The sequence below is a fragment of the Oratosquilla oratoria genome, chromosome 16 (genome assembly GCF_046742065.1).
Source record: "Oratosquilla oratoria isolate Oo_2021 chromosome 16, ASM4674206v1, whole genome shotgun sequence".
NCBI classification, from domain to species: domain Eukaryota; kingdom Metazoa; phylum Arthropoda; class Malacostraca; order Stomatopoda; family Squillidae; genus Oratosquilla; species Oratosquilla oratoria.
In genome coordinates this window covers 39,509,901-39,532,400 of record NC_134792.1, presented here as the reverse complement: position 1 = coordinate 39,532,400, position 22,500 = coordinate 39,509,901, and the positions used below count along the sequence as shown (strand labels likewise).

Sequence of the window (22,500 nt, the reverse complement as noted above, 5' to 3'; positions counted from 1 at the left end):
TTACCCTCTCCCGTCCCTGCTCAGCAGACATTCCCCTTTAGCCCAAGGCTCCCTTCACTCCATCCATCCATCCCATTCTCGGTCTTTCTCTCAAGTTCATTCCATCCACCTCTGCCTTCCAAATTATTTTCGCTAGTCTTTCTTCACTCATTCTTTCTATATGCCCAAACCATCCCAGCATTCTTTGATGGACGCTATATGCCAGCTCTTTTTTTTAACCCTACACTCCACCTCATTTAACTTAAACTAACCTAACCTAACCTAGCCTAGCCTAGCCTAGCATAGCCCAACCCAACCTAGCCTAACCTAGCCTAGCCTAGCCCAACCCAACCTAGCCTAACCTAGCCTAGCCTAGCCTAGCCTAATCATACCTAACTTAACCTAGCCTAACCAAACGTAACCTTTCCATCCAAACTGATGACATTTTCCTTGTGACTTTTTTTTTCAACTGCGATTTTTTTTTTTCTGTTTGTGTGGTAAAACAGCTGGGGCGAGCACGAGGTCGAGGCCCGAGGCCTCTGATTAGGTAACCAAGTTCAGTAAACAGTAAGACAGCGTTACGGCCCCAACGGTATTGCAACTGCGTTGGTAACACCCCTTCCCCCCTCCTCCGTTGTCGCAAGGCCTCCAACGTATCAGAACAATAGCTTGGATGACCAGAGGAACGGCTGAAGGGAAATGTCCCAGTGGCCGCTCTCAGGAAGACAGCTTATTTAGTCTCTTCTCCCACGCAGGTTGTATGTTGATTTAAAAGTAGATTGGGCATGCAGTAGGATGGGGTTGATCTGGCTTTGCTGGTTTGTACACGCATATGTGTAGTGTTTGAATGTGGCGACAACCGAGCCCAATAGGGACCTAACATACGTGCGCCTTACGTACGAGCATCCAGTGTCGTGTACCTCTGGGGAACTGACCTCAAGTCTCTCGACTGTGATGCGAGCGCGTTATCACCAAGCCATCCGGGGCTCCCCGGTGAGGTCAAAGGAACAAGCAGAACCTTTGGTCTCGATGAAGTTGAGGCCTGGAGCGAAGACCTCTTTCCCGACCACAAACTAGGTCATTGGTGATCGTCGAAAATGCAAGAATGGGATCGAATTGTAGTGAGAGAACACGCCGACAGGAAGCCTTTTGGTTCATAACAAGGGAAAAATTAAGATAAAAAAATCGAGAACAATGAAGTGAAATAAGATCAAATTAGATAGAATTGAATAAGATAAGATACCATAGAACAGAAGAAATAGAAAAAATAAAAAACATGATAAAAAGTAAAGTAAAACAAAATAAAATAAAATAAAATAAAGTAAAATAAAATGAAATAAGATTAAATAAGACCAAATGAAACTAAACAAAACAAAATAAAACATGAAAAGGAATAACTTGAAATGAGGTAAAATGAAATAAGATAGAATAGAAAAATAAAGAAAAAGTAAAACTTAACTAAATTATATTAAATATGTAAGAGAAAATAATTTTTAGGACACAAAGTTACTTGTAACTGATCCAAATATGGTGCCACAGGAGGAGGAAAACAGACGCTTTGTACGTTAAGCCCGACGAGGTGTTGAAGTCACACTCTTTAATCTTGTTCTGATTGACGACAGACTCTTTTATTCATTTGGGAGGAACTTCCAGTCCTCAGGAGACAACAGTTAACAACAACAACAACAACAGCAACAACAACAGCAACAACAACATCAACAACAACAACAATAGCAACAGCAATAACAACAACGTCATCATCATCATCATCATCATCATCATCATCGCCGCCGCCGCCACCACCATCACCACCACCACCACCACCACCACCTTCATCATCATCATCATCATCATCATCATCATCATCATCATCATCATCATCATCATCATCATCATCATCATCATCATCATCATCATCATCATCATCATCAACATCATCAAAATCAACATCAACATCATCAACATCATCAACATCATCAACATCATCAACATCAACATCAACAGCAACAGCAACAGCAACAACAGCAGCAGCAGCAGCAGCAGCAGCAACAACAACAACAACAACAACAACAACAACAACAACAACAACAACAACAACAACAACAACAACAACAACAACAACAGCAACAACAACAACAACAATAATAACGGTGTTCAATTTGCCGCAACGGTGGCAGTGGTTGCTGCAACAAAGCCGCAACACACGCAGAGGCGCAAGAAGAAGAAAGATAGCTAGTGGGCGCGTGTGCGCGTCGGTTTGCAGAGAAAGCGTGCTAAACTTGACCCAAGACTCGGTTTTGTAAACCACTCTCTGCACTCATAAACATGCACCCTCATTCGAGCCAGAAGACGAAACACACGCCAACCTATCACAATAGGGCACATACTTATACAAAGGCCTTAATCCCCTTTGTAAGTGTCCTTGACTCTTCGGAAGAAGAAAAAGACCAAAAGAGGGGTTCTCTTAGTTCTTGCGGTCCACTAGATTTAGTCGCCTTTTACGACACCCAAGGGGAACAGGGTGCCAGTGTTCTTGTCCTCCATCACAGGGTGTAAGGAACGCGAAGAGGTAAAGTCATAGAGGGTAGCACAGGAGAAATTCAAGGATGGATATCAGAAGTCGAATCTGACTCAGCGTTCCTCTTTGAGTGCAGATTAATCTCCAGTCATAGAGTGTGTGGTAATGCTGTTACCACACTCATTACCATTGCCATTACCGTCACTTTTACCACTGAACCTATTCATCCCGGCGCTTTCTGAGTGTGGGTAGCTGCTTCTGTTCGTAAGGTCTACATAATCATATCTTCTCACCTCGTATGAGTGTTGATGGGTCATAATGATTTACGGCAGGGGTTCTCATTAGGGGTGAAATTCACTCCCAGGGGGGAATTTTGGGTTTTCTGGGGGTGAATTGTGACCTCAGTCAGTTTACGGGGTGAGGAAAGCAGTTATAGGTTTTGGCCTAACTGGCCTGTCACCTGGGCTGGAATTATACTAATATGGGAAAAATATATACTAATTTGGAAAAAATAAAAGGGTTTTTAGTAATATTTGCATATTATTTAGAATGCACTTTTTGAAACAGGCAATCTTGGAAAGGAGGGGGGAATGACATTCAGACAAATGGTGAAAGGGGTGAATGGGCCAAGTAAGGCTGAGAACCCTTGATTTACGGTGACCTACGGCGTGCCGTGGCATAGTGGTCTACCCCCATTGGGTTACGTTGCATGGTGTAACATGCACAGAACCCATTCATAAGGCTCTTATGGGAGGTGACTGGATATCCATTACATATGCACCAATAAAGACGAGTTTAAGAAATCAACGTTCGTGGTTCTAGGCCATGCATATTGTTCGTACGTCCTCATCAGAGATCCGCTACCCACACAAACGGGGGAAACTACAAATCCTGTGCGACTTTTGCCCGTAGGGACGTCGCCAAAATCCCTGAAGTGTTGAGAATATCAGATCTATGCAGATGGGGGTCAAAGCAAGTACCACCTCTGCGCTCTATCGAAGCGAAGGAAGAGCAGATCTGATAACCTAAATCTGTCCTTGATAACGCGCATGCCAGCACCTGTGTAGTCTTCGTGATACGACGATTTCAGACCTTTGCATTGGCGTCATCGTTGCTCAATCCACCGCTTGATGTGTCTTGCTCAGACTTTGGACTTGGATGAGGGGGTCCGATTTTGGTTTTCCAAGAACTTCCTGTAATTTCAGAGGTAATGTTCTACATACACAAATAAACACACACACACACACACACACACACACACACACACACACACACACACACACACACACACACACACACACACACACACACACACACACACACACACACACACACACACACACACACACACACACACACACACACACACACACACACACACAAACACGCACAATCACCCACATTGAAAAAGGGAAACCTGTCTACAACCATGTAAGTTTCTGCTTAGAAGAAAAGGTAAGGGATGAACTGTATGTGCAGTATACAGTATGGGGATTAGGAAAGTATGTGGTAAAGTATTGCATAAGAATCTACAGTAGAAGCTGGACAAAGAGGATGACACTTAAGTAATTCAGGAGGATCGCTCTGAGTATTAAGATAGACATAAGGGTTAAAAGAACACTCGAAGTGGAAAGAGGTGTCAAGTGGCGTTCCTCAGGGGTCACTGCTGGCACCTCCGTCCATGAATTGCATTAACCTTTTGAGGAAGAGGTTAATCGAGATGGCCTTATCGATGTGGAGGAGGGAACGGACACCTGCATATGTGATTAATTGAGGCGATAGTCTTCGATGATGATGAAATACCGAGATAAAAATAGATACTTAGTTAGTGTCTCCATTGCCACCAACAACAACGACACCCACCATCATCACCACCGAAATAGTTACTAACACTTCCACTACCACTAATACTGCCACAAACATTATCACTTCCGCTACCAATACCAGTACTACTAACACTTCCACTTCCACTACCATTACCACTACCACCACCACTGCCCCTACCACTACCACTACTACAACCACTACTACTACCACTAACACTGCCCATACTACACCTAGAACACTCAGTATTACCACCATCACCACTACCACTACAACCAATATCTGAAGCAGTACTACCATTCCCCATCACCACCACCACTCTGTCCATTACTCCCGGCTTCCATCCTTTTGACCTAGTTCGAAATCCAGTGACCTGAGGTTGAGGACAGTATGAGTATACTTCGGTCTTTGTTGTGCTTCGAAAGCACAACAAAGCCGCCTTCATTGCACCAGGGGTGCCTGATCTTCTTCTTCTTTGAAGTCACTGCGAGCGTGAGTGTGCGTACCCGAGTGCCAGTAGTTTTGTTGGTGACTCAAAGCGAATGTGTCTGTGTGTGCGTGTGATTCACTATATTTTTGGATCACGTGTTGGACTCGTGATCGACAGCTATTTCCCTCGCGGAAGAGAGCTCACAGCTCATATATGACAGAACTATGAGTAATGCTGTGACATTACACACACACACACACACACACACACACACACACACACACACACACACACACACACACACACACACACACACACACACACACACACACACACACACACACACACAAACAAACACACACACAAACACACACACACACACACACACACACACACACAACACACACACACACACACACACACACACACACACACACACACACACACACACACACACACACACAAAACTCCCCGCCCACGAGAGTTGGAGTAACGACCCGCAGTGCAGCGATTCTGAAATTATTTCAGCCATGGGCGGTATTCGAACCCGGACCGCCGTAGTGGCGGCCGGGAACTCTACCATTGCGACACGAGTCGTGAGTGTGTGTGTGTGTGTGTGTGTGTGTGTGTGTGTGTGTGTGTGTGTGTGTGTGTGTGTGTGTGTGTCTGTGTGTGTGTGTGTGAGTGTGTGTGTGTGTGCGCGCGCGTGTGTGTGTGTGGTTCAATATGGCCTTGAACCACGTGCTGGACTCCCGGATGAGAGCTCCATAGCTCATGTATCCCAATCTAATGGTAACATTGTGACCTCGCACACAACAACAACTTCTTACCCAAGAGAGAGGGTTCCAACTTGCAGTGCTGTGATACTTTTCAGCTCTGTTCAGGGACAGAACTCGGGACCGCTGAGTTAGCAGACCAAATAGGTCCCAGCTGCACCAGCAACTGTGTGTGTGTGTGTGTGTGTGTGTGTGTGTGTGTGTGTGTTTGTGTGTGTGTGTGTTTGGGAGTGTGTGTGTTCACTGTTTGTACTGTGTCTTGTGGTCTATTGGTTTCATCCTGGCGACATTCCATCTCTACTTCAGTTTACCTTGAAAAAAGTAGATTAATATTCTTACTTAAACTCGAACGAACTTGTTAAAAAAATAATGAAACCAGTTTAACTGATGTCCACGAAAACTGGCGTAGCACATTCAAGACACAGAATCTAGAACCTCATTAAAATATCAGAAAATGTCCATGGTCATAAAAAAAAGTTTAACGGTCTAATCTTATTTAGAAACATTGCACGGTAGTTTCAACTATAGCGACAAATCTCACTCCGCGATGACAAACGAACATCATCATTACAGGATGCGATTGAAATGATATTCGAAGAAAATGCTTTGCATTCCTAAAACGATAGAAGAAGAAGAAGAAGAAGAAGAAGAAGAAGAAGAAGAAGAAGAAGAAGAAGAAGAAGAAGAAGAAGAAGAAGAAGAAGAAGAAGAAGAAGAAGATGAAGAAGATGAAGAAGAAGAAGATGATGAAGTTGAAGAAGAAGAAGAAGAAGAAGAAGAAGAAGAAGAAGAAGAAGAAGAAGAAGAAGAAGAAGATGATGAAGTTGAAGAAGAAGAAGAAGAAGAAGAAGAAGAAGAAGAAGAAGAAGAAGAAGAAGAAGAAGAAGAAGAAGAAGAAAATGGTATAACGAGGTGGAATTCGCGTTGTCCCAAATTTTACGATTACCGCGAAAATACTTCCACGGGTGGGTGCTGAGTAGCTGGATTGTATTTCTAGTCTTACTCAATTACAGATTTTTTTTCACAATTTCTTAGCTCTATCTGTCTTATGATTAATGTACGCATCCCACCAATTTTTTAAGCATCTTCGCATAGTTTAAATCTTACTTAATTTAGTTATTTTGTTTTCTTTTGTTTAGGTTTAAGTTTTATTTCATTCTAGTCTATTTTTTTTTATCCAAATAACTGTTTAATTCGATAATATTTATTTTTGTGACACCGATACCATCTTGGGGTCCGACTCAATGTTAGCCAGATGCATCCTTTGTAATGATGGTGTTATCCACTGTCATCAATCATCGTCGCTACCATCATCATCATCGTTATCGTCGTCGTCGTCATCATCTTTATCATCATCATCATCACCAATATTATTATTATCTTTACCATCATTATTCTCCAGTGTTCCTCTCATATATTCTCTAGCCCCGGAGCTCCCAAACTTGTCCGAGCTCAGGGTCAGTGCTGGCCTCTGGGCTGGGATAACATTAATCACGCAAGTCTAGCCGCTGACCCATTCCCGCCGTAGCCTGACCTGAGAGGTAAGGACGATTAAGTGTATATATCATGTATATATTATACATATACTTGCATATATATATATATATATATATATATATATATATATATATATATATAATTAACTACACAGGGAGAAATGAAACTGAAGGTGGAGGAAGTAGACGAGGAATAATGGGAGCCCGATACATCACAGTTCCAAAATCAAATATTAATTCACACCTAGACACATCCCTCTTAAAATCAGGCTTTATAATATCTAAAACATCAGTTAGCGAAATGGGACATTTGGTCACACGTAGTAATAATAACCCAGCTAATGAAAACAGTATTGTATATAAGATACCATGTAACAGCTGCCCATCATCATATTTTGGAGAAACACCTTCCAGACTGGGACAGTACAGTTGTAATAGATAAAGGTTCAACAAAAAAGATTGGGAGAGACAATAGAAACAGCTTATATTAACACCAATGATAATTTCAACCACTAATGTTTTTACTTTCAATAATTCTTATTTTAGACAAAGATATGGTTGCAGTATGGGTTCTAACCTTTCACCCGTGTTAGCTAACTTTTACATGGAATGTTTTGAAAGTACTATATTACCTAAGATTAAACCACCTGACATGTTTTGGTTTAGGTGTTGATGATATTTTTACACTATGGGACGAAAAATGGGGTTCTTTTGATTAGTTTTTGTTAAATTAAATAATTTAGCTAAGAATATTAATTTTAAGGTGGAATGGGAAGAGGGAGGTAGGATCCCATTTCTGGACATCTCGGTCATAAGAGACCCAGACCAATTGTCCTTTTCTGTGTATAGGGAGCCTACTCACACAGAAAATTACCTAGACTTTTTTAGCCACCATCCGGATAACATTAAATATACAGTTGCATCTGGCCTATATCTTAGAGCCCTTAGGATTTGTCGTCCACAATTTTTGCAAATAGAATTTGACATCATCAATAAACAACTCTCTAACGTAGGTTATCCGTAATGGTTTTTAAAAAAGCCCTACATAAAGCCAAATCTAATTTTTATAAACCAAATAGCTCCAGGGAGAAGTTTAAATGGAGTAACAGTAACGTCATTGTACCATTTAATGAATCCATCAACTCGGTCTCCAAACTACTACCAAACAACCAAATTAAATTTATTTACAATTATTCAAACAGTATTTTTAGAAAGGTAGTAAATGTACACCGGAGGAATAATGTGGACCAAAACTCCGGGGTATATAAATTGCCTTATAAAGACTGTGGTGATGTCTATTGGGGCCAAACTGGCAGGGATTTGTCCACAAGATTAAAGGAACACAAAAACTCCATAAAATTTGGACAAGTTAACTCCGCTGTGTTCCTTCATGTCAGCCAAAAAGACCACAAAATGGATTGGGAGAATGCATAAATTATATTTTAAATAAAATTGTAGCTTTCGTAGGAAAATTGTAGAATCTTCTTTAATAATATATTATCCTAACTTCAATACCTCAAAAGGTCAGTGGCCCCCAGATTGCATTACGAGGATAGCAGTCAACAAATTAATGTCAAGAGCGGTCGGACAAAATACCACCAACTGTCCTTCCTTGACCCAACCATATCAAGGGCATGTAACCTGAGTCCCCCCACTTTCCCCATCCCCTTTTCTGTACCCCTCACTACCTCATATATACTTGTACTTTAACTTCTTGAAACTATTCTGCCCGGAATTTCTCAACTCAGAAGTTGAATCAGTACACACTCAATTATTAAAAATAGGCTTTTGTCTGGGAAAAATCAAATATTAAACTCCCTTATAATGAATCCATGCATGCCGCATCTAAATTATTACCTAGGAACCAAATTAGGATCACTTTTAGTTACCCAAATAACATTTTTAAAAAAGTAGTAAATGTCCATCACAGAACATCCAATAAGGACAAATCCGGAGTATATAAGATACCATGTCTCGATTGTGATAAAGTGTACTGGGGACAAACGGGACGTGATCTACCCACTAGGATCAAAGAACATAAAAATTCTTTAAAATACGGCCAAGAAAACTCAGCTGTATTCCTCCATTCTAGCCTTTTAGATCACAGAATAGATTGGAAGAATGCAGCTACAGTATACAATTCACATTGTAGTTTCAAAAGAAAAATTATTGAGTCCTCATTAATAAAAAAGTTTCCAAATTATAATACTTCCAAAGGTCAATGGTCACCTGATGCCATAACTAGTATGGTAGTTGACAAGTTCATCTCCACAGGACGTAACGTCCGACCTCACTCAGGGCAAGTGACCTGAGGCTTACTGAGTTCCCCAATGTTACTTCCTCCTCTGTATATAACCCCTTGTCTATGTACCTTATAATTGTAACTGCTGAAGAGGACCAGTCAGTGGTCGAAATATATGGTTTACTCGGTATCTCAGCTTATTTTTCTCCGAGAGTGGGTTTAAGTTTTATTTTATTCGTGTGTTACGACACCTACGTTACTTGATTTGATATATATATATATATATATATATATATATACACACATATATATATGTATATATATATATATATATATATATATATATATATACACACATATATATATGTATATATATACACATACGTGTGTGTGTATGAATATATATGTATATACATATCTATTCAACCGAACGTATTTCAATAAAATTTCATTTCAAGTTAGGATGGTTCTTCGTAGAATACACTTGGTGGTTCATTGGATATATACCGAGGTAGAACGCACGCTATAGTGATACTCATTCAATTATCTTAACAGGTTTCTAGCTTACTTGGTGTCTGTTTACTACGTCTAATGTCTTTTTCTCAATCCTTATAAAAAAAAAATCAGGGTAACCGTTGTACAGTGTTGTACATCAAACGCACCTCTTTCAACCTCCACAAAAAAAAAAAAAAAAAAAAAGTCACGTGGCCTAAGAAAGGTTGCCCATGGGCAGAAGAAGGTCAGGTCAGGTCAGAAAGGACGGACGACCAGGGGTCATCGTAATCCATAGTAAGAAGTTCCTGGAACTGGATTTCCACGAAAACGAAAGAATGGGGTTTGTCGGAATAAAACACGTGGTGGTACAGATGATTGGTTGAAAGAGCTTAGCGACATGTCGTTGAGGTTTTTGCGAGTTGACAGTCTTGTACGTCCAACGGAACACACAACAACCACGTGAGTCGTCTCCCAAATGAATACCCTGCTCACGAGGCAGTCTCTGAAGTCAGTCAACATTAGTAGTTTGGTAGCTGTAACCAAAGCTGAGTTGTTCTCAGAATAGGATACTGCCAGAAAACCTAATAACATACTCCTTGAGAGTGAGTAATTTCCTCAAAATAGAACAAGAACAGAAAGCTTGACAGCAAACCTCTTGAATACTATGAACGCCGCGTTTATTTGTTTTAAATACCTAAGTACTTTGACACAAAGACAGACTTGGCATCGCACGGCCGGTTTGTATGACGTCATGTCGCTGATGTTTTCCTCAACGTGAAATGAACTGTTTTTGTCACTCGATTCCATCATCTCATCTTCCCCTTTTCTTCCCCATCTCAACCCTCTTACCAGAATGGGATTCCTCCTCCCCAACCCGGCAGAACCCGGAACTTCTCCTCTTGGACTGATAACGAGTGGGTGATAAAGAAGAAACTAACATATCTGATAGGCAGCAAACGATAACGCAGTGATAGAACAAATCTTTGGCCCAATCGTGCGTTGTTATTTTTCACGGAATGAAAGAAAAACCGTAAACAAACTGGTGAACGCTATCAACAATATAAATATTTAATTAAGTTCATCATAATCCACACGTTCAACCCATCTCAATGTACTGTGGATAATCCCCTACCTTGGTGTGTGTGTGTGTGTGGAATTTTTTTAGTCTCAACCACAAGGGAGAGAATCTTCGTGAAAAGGTAAAATCCTTATGGTCGACAGATACTGGACTATGTTTGTTTGTATGTGTTGTCTCAACAAAAAACATTAGGCGAGCCTGTCCGGGTGCAAACACACTTATACTTACGCATGAACCCTTATTACCAGAACACATTTTTGTGTCAGTTACGGGGCTTCAAACTCAGGTCATTTACACGTGATATGACAGTGTTCCCCCTGAGCCGCCCGGAGCTCGTTCTTGCTCTCCTCTCTCTCTCTCTCTCTCTCTCTCTCTCTCTCTCTCTCTCTCTCTCTCTCTCTCTCTCTCTCTCTCTCTCTCTCCCTCTCTCTCGCAATATTCCGTATCAGTAAACATTTTGCCTTAACCCTTTCACTTCACACAGGGTTCTACTTTGGTTGAACAAAACTGCCTGGCGGCACCCAGAATAAGCGTGCAAGTCGTCAATAGTGGTGAGAAGGCACGTTAAACCCTTTAGATGTCTGAATCATTATAATCTGTTTCAATGGATATAAGAAAAGTCAGACTCACTCGATGGCAACATCTGCAGACGGAGTTGTTGCCGCAAAGTGAATCTGGCCTTTCTCAGACCCGCTCAGCCTATGGCCTCTGAACTATAACGCACTAGCTCAGTCTTTTATTGCTTCTTGTGTGTTTTCTCAGCGAAAATGAAAATAGAGGGACTGATTCATCGCGACCACAACGTCCTCATCCATGGCCGCTCCTCCCACCCCGACCAAGCGGCCATCATCAAAGAACGAAGGAAGAAGAAACGCGATAGATAGAACACCACTTGAGTTGGTAATGTTTCTTGTTCGTGAAAGAACCAAGTGGGTGATGTATGTCAGTACATTAGGTATCAGATGATGAGGAAGACGAAGAAGGCAAAGATACATTTCAGGAAGTGTTACAAGGTACAGCGGATTATAGACATAGCATGAAGGTAGGGCAAGGTTACACAGCAATATGTTACATACTTGTATTCCCTTGCAACCTTTCTGTGTGTCTTGGCCATGCGTTTTATTAAATTAATTTCTTATCTAAAACAAAATATCTTTGAAAGCCTTGGGCGCCGCTTGAGGAAGTAGGATCTAGGGCATTTCTCCTCCAGACATTTACTATAATATTTTAATATACTATAACCTAAAATAATATAAAGTGTGAATTTTTTTTGTGTCCACCTTTGGAGGAGAAATATCCAGCCTTCGGGGGAGAAAAGCTGGAGAAACTTCCAGAGGAGAAATGTCCGGATACTGAGACAGTGTGTGTGTGTGTGTGTTGGGGTCATGATTTCCAAGGTACAAGAAGATGCCGGTGATATACAAGAAAGCAACGATGGGAGAGCATTTTATAGAATTACTTAATTTCGGCTATAACTATTGCAACAAATGATGATAATAAAAAGTATTCATATATGTTCATGTATATATATATATATATATATATATATATATATATATATACATATATATATATATATATGTATATATATATATGTATATATATATATATATATATATACACATATATATATTACACATCTGTATTCAAAATATTGTTTTATACTTATTTGAATTTTATAAATTTCCACATGCTTACTTAAAAAGTGAAGACATTTATCGTCACACGAACATTTTTTTTCATTAAGTAAATTGCTTCTTGTTCGAATTTCGTGTCACGAAACTGATACCAAAAATTTCGTTTATTTTTTCACAGATCTTCCGGTAGAGGGTATTGACTGCCCAATTTTTATGCAGTCAATACTTTAGGGACTTCAATGACATCCCCACGGACCAGATACACGTACCGTTCCTTTGTGACTGAAAACATATTAAAAAAAAAAAAAAAAAAAAAAAAAAAAAAAATATATATATATATATATATATATATATATATACACATATACACACATATAAGTGAATTTAGGGAGCAGGTTTTCTTGGATACATTTTCTATTAAATATTAAAGCATACTCAGCATGGGATATCTTCTTACTTAAACGTTCTATCCTTCTCGCTATTTTCTTTTCTATGAGAGGAAGGGAGAACACAATATCACCAAATGAAACTATAGTGAATTTGTAATGTAATGTATTTGTTTTAATTTCCAAATTCACTACGGTTTCATTTGGTGATATTGTGTTCTCCCTTCCTCCCACAGAAAAGAAAATATCGAGAAGGATAGAAAGTTTAAGGAAGAAGATATCCCACGCTGAGTATGCTGTATTATTTAATAGAATATATATATATATATATATATATATATATATATATATATATATATATATATATATACAAGTATATATGTATGTATATTAAATTCTACTGTCCCTCCTTCCTGCCACACTTCTTAAATCTCTCCTTTACCATTTTTACAACTCCACTTCCTTGATGAGATATTGTTTTCAAGGAAAGAAGCGCCGGTTATTTCGACAAAATACTTAACAGTCATGAACGGGATTAGGTTCCAGACTTGAATTTAAAATTCTTTTAGCTCACGCACATCTTTCTGTTGGTATCATAATAAAGAAAAAGGAAAAAATATTTTAGATATGTAAAGTATCATTTGGTTTATTGTACAGATAAAACAAGACTATAATAAAAACACTTGATTTTTAGTTACAGCCCTGGATGAAGAGACATTTCTTTACTGAGAAAATTTTTGACGAAGTTGCTAACGAAGGATAAGACGGTTGAATTCACTGAGTTCCATTTGGACGCTTCTCAAATAGACGCTTCCAAACCCGGGTACGGACTGTTGCTCACCGGACAATTGCTCACCGGACAGTTGCTCACCGGACAATTCCTCATCGGACAGTTGTTCACCAGACAAGTGACAAATAGGACATTTGCTCACCAAAGGATGATTTTTTACTTTTCTTGAACTTAATAACAAACAATATACAGGAACTTTTTTTAGTTATATTGAAGTTTATTACTGCAATAATACACAAACAATATACAAAATTTCATGTTTTAGTTTTTAATTCATTATAAAATTCAATACCAATTTCTTCCATCAATATATAGTGATTACAGTTTTACAACTGGTGCAGTACTGAAGTGGGTTCATTGTCCTTTGTGGTTTACAAGTCCAGTCTAATGGTGTGGCCAACTGCATTTAGAAAGTCAGGAAGACACTGACTTCCTGCAGCATACCCCTGCACAGATTCCGAAGGCGGTTCTGCATCTGATGAGTCACCCTCTCCACTCGCTTCTTTGGTGGTTGCCCTCGTTGGTTTTGTAGAATTTGTGTAGCCACTGCAGCCTAGTCTTTTCGCAAATTGTCAATCAGTGTCCACACAGAAGGATGACTGTGGCCTACAAGTTGCTGGAAACAAATGTTTCAGGCCTAACCTAACCAAACTCAACCCAACCCAACGCAACTCTATTTAATAATAATAATTTTTTTATTGCACATTTTTCCCAAAATTTCCATCTGAGCCAACACTGATGAAACTTTGGTGTTACTTTTTTAGAGAGATCAGTTACAAATATTCCAACTGGATGATCTGTAATGACTTGAAGAAAATTTACATTCTACTTGGACAAGTGAAGCTATACATATTCTCTCTCTCTCTCTCTTTCCTTTTGTGAGTGGGATAGTTAGGGCCAGAAGCTTATGTTAGTCTCAGAAACTGTGGCCAAGGGGGATTACATATACTCTAGAATACAAAGAGCATTCTTCGAGACATTTTAGCTGATCCAATGAAAGTTGTTTTGACCCCCACTATATTTAGAACTTGTGAGATCGTTACTCCGATTTGTTGTTGTTTGTGATTTACATTGAGTTTCGAGTCGTTGGAACAAACGAAGCTATGTTTTCTGGTCTTTATTCTCTTCGTCTAGACTGAACTACGTTCTCGGAGCATTCGCCGAGGAAAACTCTGGCAGTTGCCAATTGTAATATTTACATGCACATGGTGGCTGCTGCCACAACAATTAGCTATATACTCTTTATTCTCTACTATATACGCCTTACCCTTATTCCTACAAGGTACAATGTATGAACTGAGTATGAACACTGTATTTATGGATGAATTATATATTTACAAATGGGTACACATGTAAAAATATATATATATTTGTCGTATGCTGAATTTGCAGTTTAGAAATGGTCGACCAGGCGTCCAGCCGGTGGATCCCGAGGACAGATGCGCTTGGCGCGAATGGCCGCTGTGAGGTCAACCACAATAGGGGGTCTCTTAGGAGTTCTCTGAAGACGTCGGACGCTCCACCCTGTACTAAATGCGTACGTGCGCGCGTGTGCACGCTAGACATCCAAAGGATTGAATATTCCCTTCAATCATATTGCAACAAATGGAAAAACTGTAAGACCTTCGTGATGAAACTGGGAGAGTTTTAAATATAAATGTGTAAAATTTCCTGATCTATCCAATGCAACACTTAAAGAGGGTGCATTTGTTGGCTATAGATCCGAATTTGGTCATGACTGATGTGTTTTTGGCCACTTTTGTGCTCCGATGAAGTATATAAGAAGAAACTAGCTCCGAACTAAGGTATAAAAGTTTCAGGCAGCTACAGGCTGAACGCATGAAGCTGCGTCTACGGTTTCGAACTGAGTTCGATGTTTCAAGATCCTGCCGGACTTCAGCACAGTGGTCCAGTGGTCTCTGTCTATAAGGTGGGCATACCGGAAGTTGATTTTCTTGTTTTTTTTCATGTTTATCTGTTCATTTATCTATGTTTATCTGTTTAAATTTGTCTATGTTTTGTTGTTTATTAATTGATTTATTCATTCATTCATTTATCAGTTAATCAAATGGTCTGTTTATTAACTTATTCATTTTATATATATATATATAAATATATATATATATATATATATATATATGTATATATATATATAAATATATATATATATATATATATATATATGTATATATATATTAATTCATCTATTCATATGGTTATTCATTTATCTAGTCATATATTTACTAATTAATTTATCTATTCATATATTTATCTATTCATTCATCAATCTTTTCACATATCTATCTATTTACTTATTTATTTATGTACTATTTGTCTGTATTTTATCTCGTTATGAAACGAAAGGTCTCCTAACGGCACTCTTCGCCTCTGTAAACGCCGCAAAGGGCAACAATAAGGAAGGCGACAACCCAAGGGAGAGGACCGCTCGACGGCGGGAGGAATGAGGAGAGAGGGAGGGAAGGAAATGCCATGGGGAGTGGGGAGGAGGAAGGGGAAGAGGTGTTGGAGGATGGAGAAGGGAAGGAGGTAGTGGGTGAGGGAGAAGGGAAGGAGATGGTGGGGGAGGGAGAAAAGAAGGGGATGGTGGGGAAGGGGAGGAAGAAGAGTTGTCCACATGTGAAGATCTAAGGCAATAGTTCCCATTTTTTTTCTTTCTTACCTGGGATATCCTCTCGTCTCCCCCCCCACCGACCCTGCACCTCGCCATACCCTTTTCCTTTCCCCACTAACTGTAACAAGGAGATGGTGGGAGGGACATAGGTGGGGAGTGAAAGAGTTGTCCACATGTGAAGATCTAAAGCAATGATTTCTTTCTTGTTCTCAATGCAGTCTCACTTGGGGATATCCTCTCGCCTCCCCTCCCCCTTCATATCTCCCATGCATTTCTTCCTCCCCCGCTAACTATAACACCGCATGCTCGATTTGAACATTGATTCTATTATATGCTGTATTTTGCTGCAGGGAAGTGGGTGAGATGCAGGGATGACCCGTCATCCAGGAGGAGCCAAGAAAAGAGGGAGGAAGGGGTGGTGAATGGGAGTGGAGCATATAGGGGATGAAGTGGGTGGGAGTGGACTATGCCTTTTGACTTTGACTATCTTCCTTGTAAGGGGGAAAAAGCCTTTGGGGTATATGTATACGTATGCTACATGAGTGGGATGTATGTTTTATGTCCTGATAATTTTTCTTTGTTTTTGTTGAACTTTAATATCTGATGTAATTTTATAATCTTGTTCTGTTGTATCTTTATGTGTGTCGGCTATGATTTTTTTTGTATAGGGATAAATGCATCAGGCTAGCACGGGGGGGGGAGGGGGTAAAGGAAAAAATTGTTGGATGAGACACAACCACGATATGTGGACCAATGGTCAATATAAATCCACAATACATTGAGTTTACGTACCACATGTATTCAACATATCTCGCCGCTTTACTCTAGGATACTCGATTTACAAGTATTGCTATCAAGCTTCTTGTCATATTCAAAAAAGGATTAAGTAGATGAAGAGGACCTACTCTGGGGATCTTAATTTTCGGTGAAGTCCGTGGAACCCCTCCCCCCCCCCCCCTTCACAACCCCTTCTCCACCCTCTCCATGCACCCCCTCCGGTGGCTTATCTCGATTACAAAGGATTACAAAGGAGGAACATGTCGACTGGAGACCTTTTGGTCCATAACTAGGTCGGATGCGAAAAAACTATATAATAATGATAAACAAATAAATAGATAAATAAATAAACAATAATTATAATAATGTAAATAATAATAAATAGAATAAATATATGCATAGGTATAGTTAACATGCCGACTGGAGACTTTTTGGTCCATAACTAGGTCGGATGCGAAAAAATTATATAATAATGATAAACAAATAAATAGATGAATTAATAATTTTTTTTATAATATTATATAATAATGATAAACAAATAAATAGATAAATTAATAAACAAAAATTATGATAATATAAATAATAATAGATAAAATAAATGAATAAATGCATAGGTATAGTTAGATAATAAACAAACAGGTAAACAGTAAATAATGATAAATTAGCAGATAAATGATAATAAATGAAAATCAAACAAATAATAATAAACAAACAGACAAATAATAAGAAACAAATAAACCTGGTGGCACTTTCCTTTCCATTCTAGTTGTTCCTAGAATATCTAATTCATTTTCGTGCCATCAGTTTGATTTTTTCCTCCTCCTCCTCCTTCATCTTGTTAATCTTCCTGTTTTTTGGAGGGGTGGTGGGTGGGGTGGTGGTGGATAGAAAATGGATTTTTAGAACCATCTGCCTTTTTTCTTTTATATTTTCTTCGGAAATTTTGATGACACTGTCATTCCAGCACTGTCATCCTTACCCGATGAACTCAGATATCCGAGGAAATAGTGGTGTGGAATTGTTCGTTCCCCGAAGCCTAAATTCAAGAGAAGGGAGTGAAATCTTATGTTCAATGCATCTCAAGTAGTTCAACTGAACAAAGTCATGTTTCAGAAAAAGCCTAAGGGAGTCGATAGGTTAGTATTAGCTTGAATTTGAAACTTGAATTTGATAAGAGGTGAGGAGTGAGTGAGTGGGGTGGGGGTGGGAGGCATGAGACTGGAGTACAACGTTTCATGACAGGGGAGGACCGAGGGGTTAGGTTAGGTTAGCTTAGGTTAGGTCAGACTAGGTTAGGTTAGCCTTTACTTCCATAAAAACAAAACACCACCACAAAGAATATCAATGATAATTGGAGGACCGGGGGGTTAGGTTAGGTTAGGTTAGGTTAGGTTAGGTTAGGTTAGGTTAGGTCAGACTAAGTTAAGTTAGCATTTACCTCCATAAAAACAAAACACCACCACAAAGAATATCAATGATAATTGGAGGACCGAGGGGTTAGGTTAGGTTAGGTCAGACTAGGTTGGGTTAGCCTTTACCTCCATAAAAACAAAACACCACCACAAAGAATATCAATGATAATTGGAGGACCGAGGGGTTAGGTTAGGTTAGGTTAGGTTTTACCTCCATAAAAACAAAACACCACCACAAAGAATATCAATGATAATTGGAGGACCAAGGATAATTGGAGGACCGAAGGGTTAGGTTAGGTTAGGTTAGGTTAGGTTAGGTCAGACTAGGTTGTGTTAGCCTTTACCTCCATAAAAATAAAACACCACCACAAAGAATATCAATCATAACTGGACGAAAATAATGAACAAGTAGGAGAAAAAAAGGAAAGAAAGGGGAGGAAGTGAAGGAGGAGGAGGAGGAGGAAAAGGATGATAATGTGGAGGAGGTGTAGAAGGAAAAGGAGGAGATAAAGGAGAAATATTAGAAATCTGGAGGTGAGGACAAGCCAAGGAAAATATTGGAGAAGAAAAATAGGGAAGAAGGGTATCAGTAGTCTATAGTCCCCACAGTGGACTATGGACTATGGACCACCCGCTGGCACGAGATCGGTAGTTGTAGGAGGGGAAGAGATGTCTGTATGAAAATGAAGATACATACATACATACATATACCAAGGCCTTTTCCCCCTTACAAGGGAGGTAGCCAAAAAACACCATAAAATCATTCACACCCATTCCATCCCTAAATACACTCCTTTCCCCTCCACCCTCCCTCCCATCTTAGCACCTCCTGGATGACGGGTCATCCCTGCACCTTGTCCACTGCCCTGGGTCAGAGGCAGTGTCGCAAGGCACAACACGTCCACAGCAAGGCCGCTTCATTAAATCGGCGACCCCCCCTCTCCGTCCCCCCCATGTATAAAAGGAGAAGACGGGGAGAAAGTTGTGTATAAAAGAGGGCTACTGCCACCGGGCGATTAGGGGTATTTATTACGTGTTGTCGTGGCTTTGGAGGGGTGGGCAGGAGACTTGGGGTTCGAGGCTGGGATCAATACGTATAATCGTGAGGTTACGTAGGGATATCTATTCTTCTTAACTTCATCCAACAAAGTTAGAAAATGAGTAGGAGGCTTAGTCATAGGGGAAGATTGAGAAATTGGAAATAATTTTAGTTGTAGGTAAACTGAAATGAGAAGATGCAGTAAAAGAGAAAGCTGGAAATGAAAATTATTTTCCCACGATGCATTCACTTCCTGTCTAATGTCGCCTACCGTTCTCTCTGATTGGTCACCAGGAGACGTGACGTCACGTGACCCTACCTCAGACCACTTGACGTACGGAGGGGGCGGAGCTTAAACTGCACTTTACGACTGAGCACACTTTTTCAATACAGGTATACACACTTTTAAGTGGCAGCAATGGGGGAAGGAGATTGGGGAATAACACACAGTTCCAAAACTCGCCGGGTTGGGGAGTAAACAGTATGATAAAACGATAGTGCATGAAATTGTACACGTGGGTTTGATAACAGTATCTGACTGTGCGGCTGAGCTTGTCAGATAATACAGTAACAAACACAATCCAACCCCCACCTCCCCTCTCCCTCCCTTCAGACCCTGACCACATGTCCTCCTCCTCCTCCTCCTCCTCCTCCTCCTCCTCTTCTTCTTCGAACCAAAGGTGCCCTGCCTGACCTCGACCGCCCGACAGCTGACTGCAAAACTTTGAGGAGAGATTTGTACGCATGCGCACTTGCTTGCTTGCAGACGAAAACGGTGTCGCGGAGGAGGGAACTGAAGACATTGTACTCAACCGCTTTGCACCTGACCCTGACGCAGAGGACGAAAGGGGAGGGCGTCGAGAGTTGAATGAGGACTGAGGGTTCACTTGACCCAAGTTCCTCTGGGTCTTGGTGGGGTGACCATACGGTACACCGACCATACTCCCGTATAGGTATCGCGAACGCTTAACCTCAGCGCGCGCGCGCACACACACACACACACACACACACACACACACACACACACACACACACACACACACACACACACACACACACACACACACACACACACACACACACACACACACACACACACACACACACACACACACACACACACACACACACAAAGGATTACAAAGGCAAAGCATGCCGACAGGAGACCTTTTGATCCATATCTAGGTCGGATGCAAAAAAAAAAAAAAAAAAAAAAAAAAAAAAAAAAAAAAAAAAAAAAAAAAAAAAAAAAAAAATCATATTAATAGTAAATTAAAACTATAACAATGAAAATAACAATTAAAATACATAAATAAATGCATTGGTATAGTTGAATAACAAACAAACAGGTAAATAGTAAATGATAATAAATTGACATATAACTAATAATAAATGAAAATCAGACAGACAAATTATAACAAAACAAAAACAAATAATATAACATAAATTATAATAATTACAGCATCTTACTTAGGTATTTATCTAAATGATTCTTAAAGCTTCGAACTGAACTACATTGCACTACCTGTGCAGGAAGTTTATTCCATTCATTAACTACACGGTTGGCAAAGTTGTTTCTACCTACTTCCAAATTGAATCTATTTCCGGACAGTTTGAGACCATTGTTTCTTGTCTGATTCTCATTCAATGTGAAAATTTGGTCACTTTTGATGTTGTCAATTCCCTTTAAAATCTTAAAGACCTGTATCAAGTCACCTCTGAGTCTACGCTTTTTTAGGGAAAACAGATTCATGTGCTTAAGTCGATTTTCGTATGATTTATTTTTGATATTTGGAATCAGTTTTGTGGCTCGCCGTTGTACTTTTTCCAGTCTGTCAATGTCTTTAATGAGATTCGGTGACCATACGGAAACAGCATATTCCAAATGTGGACGAACTAACGATTTATATAGCTTGTTAATGAGTGATGGACTTTTGAAATAAAAAGATCGCGCAATCAATCCCAGAATCTTATTTGCTTTCTCAGAGGCTGAAATACACTGCTTGGATGATTTGAGGTCGTTACTGATAATTACGCCGAGATCTTTTTCACTGTCCACTTTTGTTAACGAATTTCCAAATAACTTGTAATCGTACTTGCTGTTATTTTTACCTATGTGCATTACCTTGCATTTACTTGTGTTAAATTTCATTAGCCACTTTTCAGACCATTGCTGTAATTGATCTAAATCTTCTTGAATATCTAATTGGTTTGAGTGATCATTTGCCACTCCGCACAGTTTTGTATCATCAGCAAATTTGGAAACAGTAGATTTTAGTCCATGGTCTATATCATTTATATATACTATGAATAGAAGTGGCCCAAGAAACACACACATGCACACACGCATACACGCATACGCACACACACACACACACACACACACACACACACACACACACACACACACACACACACACACACACACACACACACACACACACACACACACACACACACACACACACACACACACACACACACACACACACACACTCGCGCGCTCACACACACACGCATACACACACACGTGCACACGCATGTACGCATACACACACATGTACACACGCATACACATACACACACACACCACACGCACGCACAAACACACACACACACACACACACACACACACACACACACACACACACACACACACACACACACACACACACACACACACACACACACACACACACACACACACACACACACCGAAGCACAGCGATACCGAAATTATTTCAGCATCGCTGTGCTTCGGGTCGTTACTCTGACTCTCGTGGGCGGGGAGTTAGGGTGTGTGTGTGTGTGAAAGGTCATAGCATTACCCATAGATCGGTCATACGAGCTCTGAGCTCTCTTCTGGGAGGGAAATAGCTGTCGATCACGAGTCCAACACGTGATCCAAAGACCAAGGTGAACACACACACACACACACACACACACACACACACACACACACACACACACACACACACACACACACACA

General features: G+C 40.0%; 1 pseudogene; it reads right to left on the bottom strand.

Annotated features, from left to right (window-relative positions):
* LOC143033660 (uncharacterized) overlaps positions 1–22,500 on the bottom strand; it is a 98,182-nt pseudogene that overhangs the window by 10,405 nt on the left and 65,277 nt on the right.